Here is a 9,110-nt window from a genome sequence, read left to right as displayed (position 1 = left end):
TGGAGGGCTGCACCCAGAGAGTGGTGGTGGATGGGTCATTTCCGACCTGGATGGATGTGGGCAGTGGGGCCCCCAGGGCTCAGTCCTTGGGCCCACACTGTTCAACATCTTCATCAGTAACTTGGACAAGGGGGTGAAAAGCACTTTGTTCAAATTTGCAGATGACACTAAGATGTGGGGAGAAGTGGGCATGCTAGAAGGGAAGGACAGGCTGCAATTGGATCTGGACAGGTTGCAGGGATGGGTGAATGAGAATAAGATGGAAATCAATACTGACAAGTGCAGGGTACTGCACCTAGGGAGAAAGAACCAGCAGCATACCTACAGACTGGGGAACTACCTTCTTATTAGCACAGAGGCAGAAAAGGATCTTGGATTCATTATAGACTCCAAGATGAACATGGGCCGCCAATGTGGGGAATGCAGTCAGGAAGGCTAGCTGCACCTTGTCATGCATGCACAGATGCATCATGAGCAGGTCCAAGGAGGTGATCCTCCCTCTCTACGTGACATTGGTCAGGCTGCAGTTGGAGTACTGTGTCCAGTTCTGGGCGCCGCACTTCAGGAGGGATGTAGACAACATGGAGAGGGTCCAGAGGAGGGTCACTCGCATGATTGGGGGCAACAGAGTAGGCCCTATGAGGACAGCCTATGAGACCTGAACATGTTCAGCTTCCACAAGAGAAGGCTGAGAGGGGATCTGGTGGCCATCTATAAACAAGCCAAGGGAGACCAGCAGGCAATGGGAGAGTCCCTGTTCCTCCGAGCACTACTGGGAGTTACAAGGAATAACGGCCATAAGTTGTCTAAGAGTAGATTCAGGCTGGATATCAGGAGGTGCTACTTCATAGTCAGGGCAGCTAGGATCTGGAACCAACTTTCAAGTGAAGTGGTGCTTGCTCCTACCCTAGGGGTCTTTAAAAGGAGGCTGGATAGACACTTTGCCAGGGTCATTTGACCCCAGCATTCTTTCTTGCCCGTGGCAGAAGGTTGGACTTGATGATCTACTCAGGTCCCTTCCAACCTTGCCAACTATGAAACTATGGCATATTGTATGTAACAGTACTTAGGATCCTCAACACTTTATCCTAACTTGTATTGTAAAGGGACAGCTTACTGAATAGGGAGTTTATTTCATTGTTTGTGGACATTTTCAACTATTGCTGTCTTTGCTATGACAACTAATGTGCTTTGAAACACTGATTTTTTATTATTATTATTTTGAAATTTATTCAGGAAGACAATGGGTTTAGAGGAATAATTTTAGACTTAGATACTCTCCCATAAGATACTAAAAAAATAGTATTTATTTTGTTGGGGTAGAATGTAAATTGATGACATGGAAATTAAAATACTTCTAACTTGTGTAAAATATCCAGTAGCATGAATGCTGCATGCCCCCAGAGGCTGGGGGGGCATGGCAAATTCCTGCAGGTGGCAGTGGTGCTTTTGGTGGCAGGAGCATGGTGGCGGCAAGCGGTAAGCTCCCACAAGCAGCCACGATGATGTTGGCGGGGGGTGGGGGGAGGGGGTGAGTGCCAACCAGAGGTCAGTGACCACCTGCAGACACCTCCAGCAGTGTTGGCAGCTGCCACGGTGATTGGGGACTGCCTGGGGGTGGGGGGGTGAGCGGCAACCACCTGCAGGCACCGCCAGCAGTGTTGGTGGTTCCTTTTTTCAAGGGGTGCATCTCCAATCTCAGGGGGTGTACGTGCACTTGTGTGCACCCCCTACATGTCACCATTGTCCACTCAACTCCATAGTTAAGTTAATATAACAAATTTCTATCACTTTTCTAAAACTTTCAGTGTAAGTTCCAGCACCTCTCCTGCAGTAAGGTGTAAGAGACATACCAAACCTATATTTAGGAACAGCATTCTCAACTAACTTGAAATGTTTCTTAGGAATATTTATTAAGGAAAATCTTTAACTTGAGGACTCTATAACTTTTTCTAGCATGATTCTAATTTCATGTAGCTTTCTTGGTGCAATTCAAGGCAATGGTTTTGACCTATAAGGTTCTGACCAGTGTGGGCTCTACATACTTAATGGACTACCTTCTCCCTTACATCTCATGACAGTCAGTAAGTTTAGATGAGAGCAAACTGCTTCAAGTACCACTAGTACACCAAGTCTGCTTGATGAAAACATACTCTCTGCAATTGATCCTCAAGTCTGGAGCTCTTGAGTCTCATCAGAACCCAAGACTAGACATATTTCATAAGCATTTTAAGAACTGACTGCTTGGGCAAGTATTCACCAAACAAAAGTAGGATGAAATATGGTTTAAAGGGTTTATGTTTTATCTTGATAGTCTAATTCTTTTTTAAGCTTTTTCAATCTTCTTGTCACTCACCTATTTTTAAGTTATTTTCTTTCCTGAGCTTTTGTTGGGAAGAGTAGTGAATATGTCAGTTGACTGACTAAATGACAAGAGAAGCAGTGAAAACTTTAGGGTCCTATTTCATGGTTAAAGGAAATCACTTGTCGCTTATTAGATACCAAAAACCCTTTAGACTCCCCTCCCACACACACTATATAAATTTAAGGCTGTGCTCTTTAACAAGAATGACATGAAAATGTACAAGGGTCAATGGCCTGGTTATTTACACAAGAAGCTGGAGGAATTGAACAAGTTCTGAAGGGCATTTGTGTCAGACTATGCTAATTATTAGTCATGGGTGCATCCATGGTTTCATAAAGCGGGGTGTGTGAGTGGTGACTAGCACTGCAGGATGGTTGCACCCCCACTCCCAGCATTCCTCCCACTTTATAACCAGGGCAGGTGAAACCTCCCTGAAAGAGCAGCTGCCAGGGAGTTTTTTAAGTCCCTCAGGTACGAATATTTCCTCTCCCATCCCTTCTTTTCGGTGCTTAGTGGTGCATCACTCCCCTGCTCCCCTGCTTGCTACTGCTGCTGTCTCTACTCTCCCCAACTGACCCAGAGCAGGGGGGAGGCTGCTCCTTCCCAGTTTCAGCTGGGCTTAGATCCAGGCTCAGAGATAGCAGCAGTCATGGCAGCAGCAGATGGATTCTCTTCCCTTGAGCATACTCTCAAACTGGTAGAGGGAAATGGGCAGGGGATCAGAACCTCCAAACCACTGTTGCTGTTCTCAGCTAAGTGTAGCTCTCCACAAAACCCAGCTGTAGTGAGCAGGAGTGGCTGTTGAGCCTCCTCCTGCCCTCAGGGCTGCTAGGGATATCAGAGTGGAGGACACAAGGAAGGGGAGAGAAGCAGGGTGCTACTGAAGATGGAGGGTGTGGAATTCTTACACAATTCTTACCCTATCCAGGGACCTAAAAAAAGCTCCCCTGAAACTGTCCTTGTAGTGGCATCGACTAAAAGGGAGGTGCATCCACACTACTGCACCCCCTCTGAATCTGCCCCTGCTGTTACGTATACTGGCTATCTGGAGAGATTCTCCTACTGGAAATAAAGATACGCCGGTTTGAGAACTAAAGTGGAAGAGGGACAGCTTAAGTTCACAAAGGTATACTCTTGAATAAAAGGTGTCAGAATAAAATGTTTAAAAATGCATAAACAACAAAGGGAAAAAAAAGGAACAAGCAAGCAAAAACCATACAAAAAGAACAGATGGAAATATAAACATGGGAAACCAGAAATATATCTATATTACATTATGAAATACAATTTCTGAGTGGAGAAGAACATTCATTTGAATTTAGGACAACTGACAACAAATACAATAATATTATAGTATTGGGATTCCTGATCAGGAAAAAGGTACTGAATACATTGCTTCTGTAGAGAGCAGAGGCATCTAAATCTAATAGAGTAATAACAATATGTAACAAAAAAAAATGAGGGGAAAAGAAAAGGAAACTTTTCTATGGATGAGAAAACACATAGTTACATTAGATAAGGTTAAAAATACATATAAATACATATACTTTGGGACATACACCAAATGTTGAGTTCTTAGTGTTAGGTAAGCACCTCCACAGCATAAGTGGTGGGAAAATATATTATTTTGGGGAGCTGAACCCCACTTGACCCCCACAACTCACTCCTACAGGGTCATTGTAGGGCCAACACATACTGATACTGTATGTGGTGGCAGAGGAGCAGTTGCACACGTAGCAGCACTGGGCACTGTGGGACAGTGGTGCTGTGGTGCTCTTGCTGTTGCTGGCAGCTGTGAAAAGTTTGGGGGTCCTAAGCCCTATTACCCCCGGCCTTCTGCCACCTATGCTCCACAGTGAACAGTTTTATCTATTTTTATCCATTATGAGTAGGGACATACTAAATCTGTGATTTTGTGGATTTCATGGATTCTGAAAAATCCAGCACTGCCTGTGAAATCTGGGCAAAGCCTATGAAATCCACAAAAGCCATGGCGGGGGGGAGGGGCAGGGGGAACTTATGGAAAAGGAAATGCTGGCTCCTCTGAGGAAGCAGGTAGTTCTTAATGTGTAGCAACAGCCTAGCAGGGTAGGGAAGCGGGGCTGCCTGTTCCAAAGGCTGTGGACAAGATGGCTGCGATACCTGCCCCTTGCCACTTATTGGCTGAGGGCTGCATGTCATGTGGTCCTGTGAGGGGTGGGGCCACATAACAGGCAGCTTCTGTAGCCAGTCAGTGTCAAGTGGTAGGGGTGGAGGTGGCAACCATCTTGCCACCCTCTTTTGAGCCCTTGAAGCAGGCAGCCCCCACATCCCCACCCCACTGGGCTGTTGCTGTATACTAAGGATTCTGGCTCCCTCTGAGGAGCTAGCTTTTTCTTTTCTGTAAACTCCCTCTCCCCCACCTGGGGATCTTGTGGATTTCACAGGCATTGCATAGATGCCACATGCAGCACTGGATTTTGCAGAATTTGTGAAATCTGCAAAATCACACATTTGGTATGTCCCTACTCATAATGGATAATTATAGATAAAACTGGGGTCCTCTGGCAAATCACAGGTGCGGGGGCAAGGAGTGCTGTGCTCTGCCTATGAAATGGGTGCCCTAGCTTGCAGCCCCATTAATTAGGTAGGTCCCTAATTATAAGATTCCTCTTATAATGAAGAAGTATGTGTTAACAAATAGTAGAGAGAACATACAAGATTAGTATTACCTCTGTTTCTATGAGTAGAGAAAGGTAGTTAATCACGTTAGGCAGAAGGCAGGAGAGGGTGGCACCTTAAAGATTAACTGGTTTAGAAAGGCATTTGTTTTTGTAAGTGGCAGCCTACATTGTCAGATAATATGAATGGACTTGCATAGAGTTAATAAATAGAAAAGAATAAAGTAAAATATTATTTTGTACATACTTTTTTGTTCTCTGCAAAAAAGATATATCCAGTATTACTTTATTTCTTTCTATTTAGTTCCCTTCTCTCTGCAAGTCCATTCTTTGCATTTGACACAGTGGACTATAGCTTATGAAAACTTATGCCTTTCTGCATGACCTAGCCCATGGACCTAGGTTCCTTTCTACTAGTAAGAAATTATCTTACCAGTATTCATGCATTCCCACTCCCTGGCTGAAGAGTTATATAGATGAGCTCTCCATCCAGGGAGCACTAGAGGGCTGCTCCCTAAGGCCACTCCTGCCCTTAGGAGAGCCTATTACTTGATACCCTATCCGCTCCCCTGCCTAGGATGTGGGCAGGCATTCAATAGGCAGCCACCATAGATTTTAAATTGCATTGTGTTCAGCCTAGAAGGGCTGCATACAGGGTGCAAAGGCAGGGAAATGTGGGGTCAAAGACCCCCTCTCCCACTCTGGCTATCAGCTCCCCAGCTTTTAAATTACTGTTTGCACCACTCAAAAAAGTGGCACATGCAATATTTAAACCCTCCAAGGTCATGAATGGCAGCAGAGGGCTGGCATTTAAAGTGGGCATTAGTGTAAGCCAAGACATTTGTAAAGAGGAATAGCCTTGCATGTTTGATCACCTCTGTTTCAAGATGGGGGGAGGGGCAGTGATAAAATTAATATGCTTCTCATGTACTTAAGCTATATGTCACTGGTTTCCCTTTAACTGGAAATACAGCTTACAAGGTTCTTTATAACCTGCATGGCTATTGTGTGTTAGAAGGACAACCCTGATGTCAGAAGAGAAAATTCTGGTCACGGAGGACAACAGCCTTGTTAAAGTATACTCGTCCCACATGCTCAAAAATTCATAAGCATCCTACAAAGGGCTAAATGGACTGGAATGCAAAATAATCTGATTGAAATAACATCTAGTATGAGCATTCATGTTTATGTGTCTATTGTTAAGGTCAAATATAAAAACAATTTTAACACTGATTTCAAAAGAATATTAAATTCATACTATATCTTCAATAAGACAGGAATAAAACTTCTATAATTTATAGCCAAAGAGTACTGAACCAGCAAACCATTGGACAAAGCATTTTGTCAGACAATACAGACCAAGATACAACATGGGCTTGTTATCATGTCAGACTCATGTTCGATTAAAAAATATGTATTATGAATATATAATATGATGGCAGTTCATAATATCACCAGTAATGAGTTTCTGCTGAGACAGCTTTAGATTTTTTTCCCCTATTGAGCAGTTTCCAAAGCAGAAGTTCTACTTAAATGAAAACTATAGCAAACTTTCTTAGTTAATGAGATTCCATGTTAATCCCCCATGCTGCAAATCAATTATTTAAAGCCTTTCACAGCTAATGGATCATATAGTGCTTTCTGATTAATGCCAGCAAGCTAGTTTTAATACAGTGAAGCAATCAACAGTCTTAAACATTCCATTTTCATAATATTTTCCCTGCTTATGGAAAGAATACTAAAAATATATATATAAACTCTTTGTTTATATGAAAGAACATATTAACCTCAAGCAATATGGGAAAAATTTTAGTTGTACTTCCTAGATAATAGACAAGAAGCCATTAAATGTTGATTACTAATTATAAAGTTCATAATAAGTTGCTGTAGTAAAATAAAATAAACAAATTACAAGGTCTTAGCTCTGTTTGAAATTTGTTTATTGCGTGTACCGAGAAACTGGTGCAAAAAATAACAGCAATAGTGTAAAAATATATCTCTATATCATCCATTGATTCCAGGAAATCATAAGATATTATGTACTTACTAGGCAAAGTCCTCGTGAATATATACAGGGCGGCTGAATGTTGGGTTTACTCTGTACTTCTATAAGAGAGATGTACTGAGATAAGGAAAATTGAAAGAATATGACAGACAGCATATCAGTATAAATCACTAGTTCTAAATCACCACAGATTTAAACACTGAAAACTGATAGATATGTACATGAGTAATTGCTGAAAAGAAGTAATTAGTAATTTCATTTGGCAGAGCACATTGATTTCTATTATATAATTTTTTTAAGTGTCACAAGAAGTTTGAAATCAGTGGAATAAATTTCTTTAGGCAGTGTGGTATCCAAAAAACTCACAAACTCATATGCACCCCTGAGGGACAACACAAATCAACTACATAGCTATATGCAGATAGCAAATGAACCATTAAGGTGAACTGGATGATAAGGATATATTCATAGCAGAAATTTACATGGGGCAACAGAGAATATATTTTTCACTTGTTTATACTGAATTGTAATACAATTACTGTACAATTTAAAATTCATTTTTAAATTTGGTTTTGAAATATACCAGCAGAAGGGAAGAGATTGTTATGGTGATGGGGGGCAGGGAGGGGAGAGGCAGGAATTTCACAGACTTCCAAACAATTTAATAAACAGGTCTTTGGAATCATGTGAAAAAATCATGTGAAAAAACAAATCAGCACTCTCATTTCCAACAGCTGGAATGTGATGTTGCATACAGTATCACCAGGCTACATTTTTAGAACATTATATATAGAGTTATAACTAGTGAATTTTGGCTTTCATTTGGTCTGTGAAGAATGGAAAAAAAGCATTTATATTTAAAAATATTGCCTCAAATAAAAGAGAACTTTTGGCAAAGAGATGCACGAAACAGGCAGGCAGAAGAATGGCATTCAGGTGGTGATATGGCATGTGCGGGGTGGGGATTGTTTTTTGGGTTATTTTTATTCTTTATTTGCTCTGGGTAACTTTTTGTTATAGATGCATACACATATAATATGTATATATATAACATGGATGTGTGTCACATTTTTCAAGTGACTTAGAATATAAAAATCTATTTTCAGAAGTTGTTTAATAACTCAAAAGCTCAATAAGCAAATGGAATGTATATTCCTACAAGACAGTAGTACACTGTAGAGTTTATAGGTGTGTACAGAAGTTCAGTCAGCCTGTAAGAGATGCTTTGTAACTCAAGGTGCTTTATTTGAAATGCCATGAGCTAGAGCACTTATTGAATTCAACAAGCCTTTTGGGTGGGGAGAGCTCAACTCCTGCCTACACTAACCCAGGCAAGCAGGCAGGGGTGATCCAACAGCCACTCAGGAGTCTGCCAGACAACCCATCGTCCCAGCCCTTGCCCCCCTCACCAGCTGACAGCTGCTAGCAGCAGCTGGAAGGGAGACAGAGCCCCCCCCCCCACACACACTGCTGATGGGGTCTTGGGAGGAACTAAGCTGGGCCAACATGGTGGGGAGGTTCCCTTCCCCCTGTCCTCTACACAAGTGTCTTGACAGTGGCAGAGGCTGTCACAGCCAGAGCTGAGGCAAGGGGGAGGGGAAAGGAGCCCCTGCTTCATGGGCCAGGTCTGGATATCACTGCTGGGGCCTTGGGGGGAGTCAGGCTGGGCCCACAAGGCAGAGGGGCTCCATTTCTCCCCCCAAACCCAGCTCCAGGTGCAGCACCCTCTGTCACTGTTAAGATGCTCATGCGGCAGGGAGGAGGGGGAAGTGAGTGCCCTCTACCTTGATTCACCCCCCTCCAGCTACCTCTGCTAGAGGCCTAGGGGGAGCTGGGTTGGCCCTGTGTGGCAGGCAGGGCTCCCTTCCCCTCGTACCCGCCCTCCACAAGTGTCTTGATAGAGCCAGAGGCTGCTGCACCTGGATCTGGGCTGGGGGGGAGGGGGAGGGGGACAGAGCCCCCTGCCTTGTAGGCTCAGGCTGACTCCCACCAAGACCTCAGCAAAGGTAGCCAGGCTGGCCTTGCCAGGTGGGGGGAACTCTGTTCCCTCTTCCCTTGCCCCCACCCCCACCCCTACCCT

Source organism: Gavialis gangeticus, unplaced genomic scaffold (genome assembly GCF_001723915.1).
Source record: "Gavialis gangeticus isolate Ggan-Ray unplaced genomic scaffold, GavGan_comp1, whole genome shotgun sequence".
NCBI lineage: Eukaryota > Metazoa > Chordata > Crocodylia > Gavialidae > Gavialis > Gavialis gangeticus.
Note: the sequence above shows the minus strand (reverse complement) of the source record.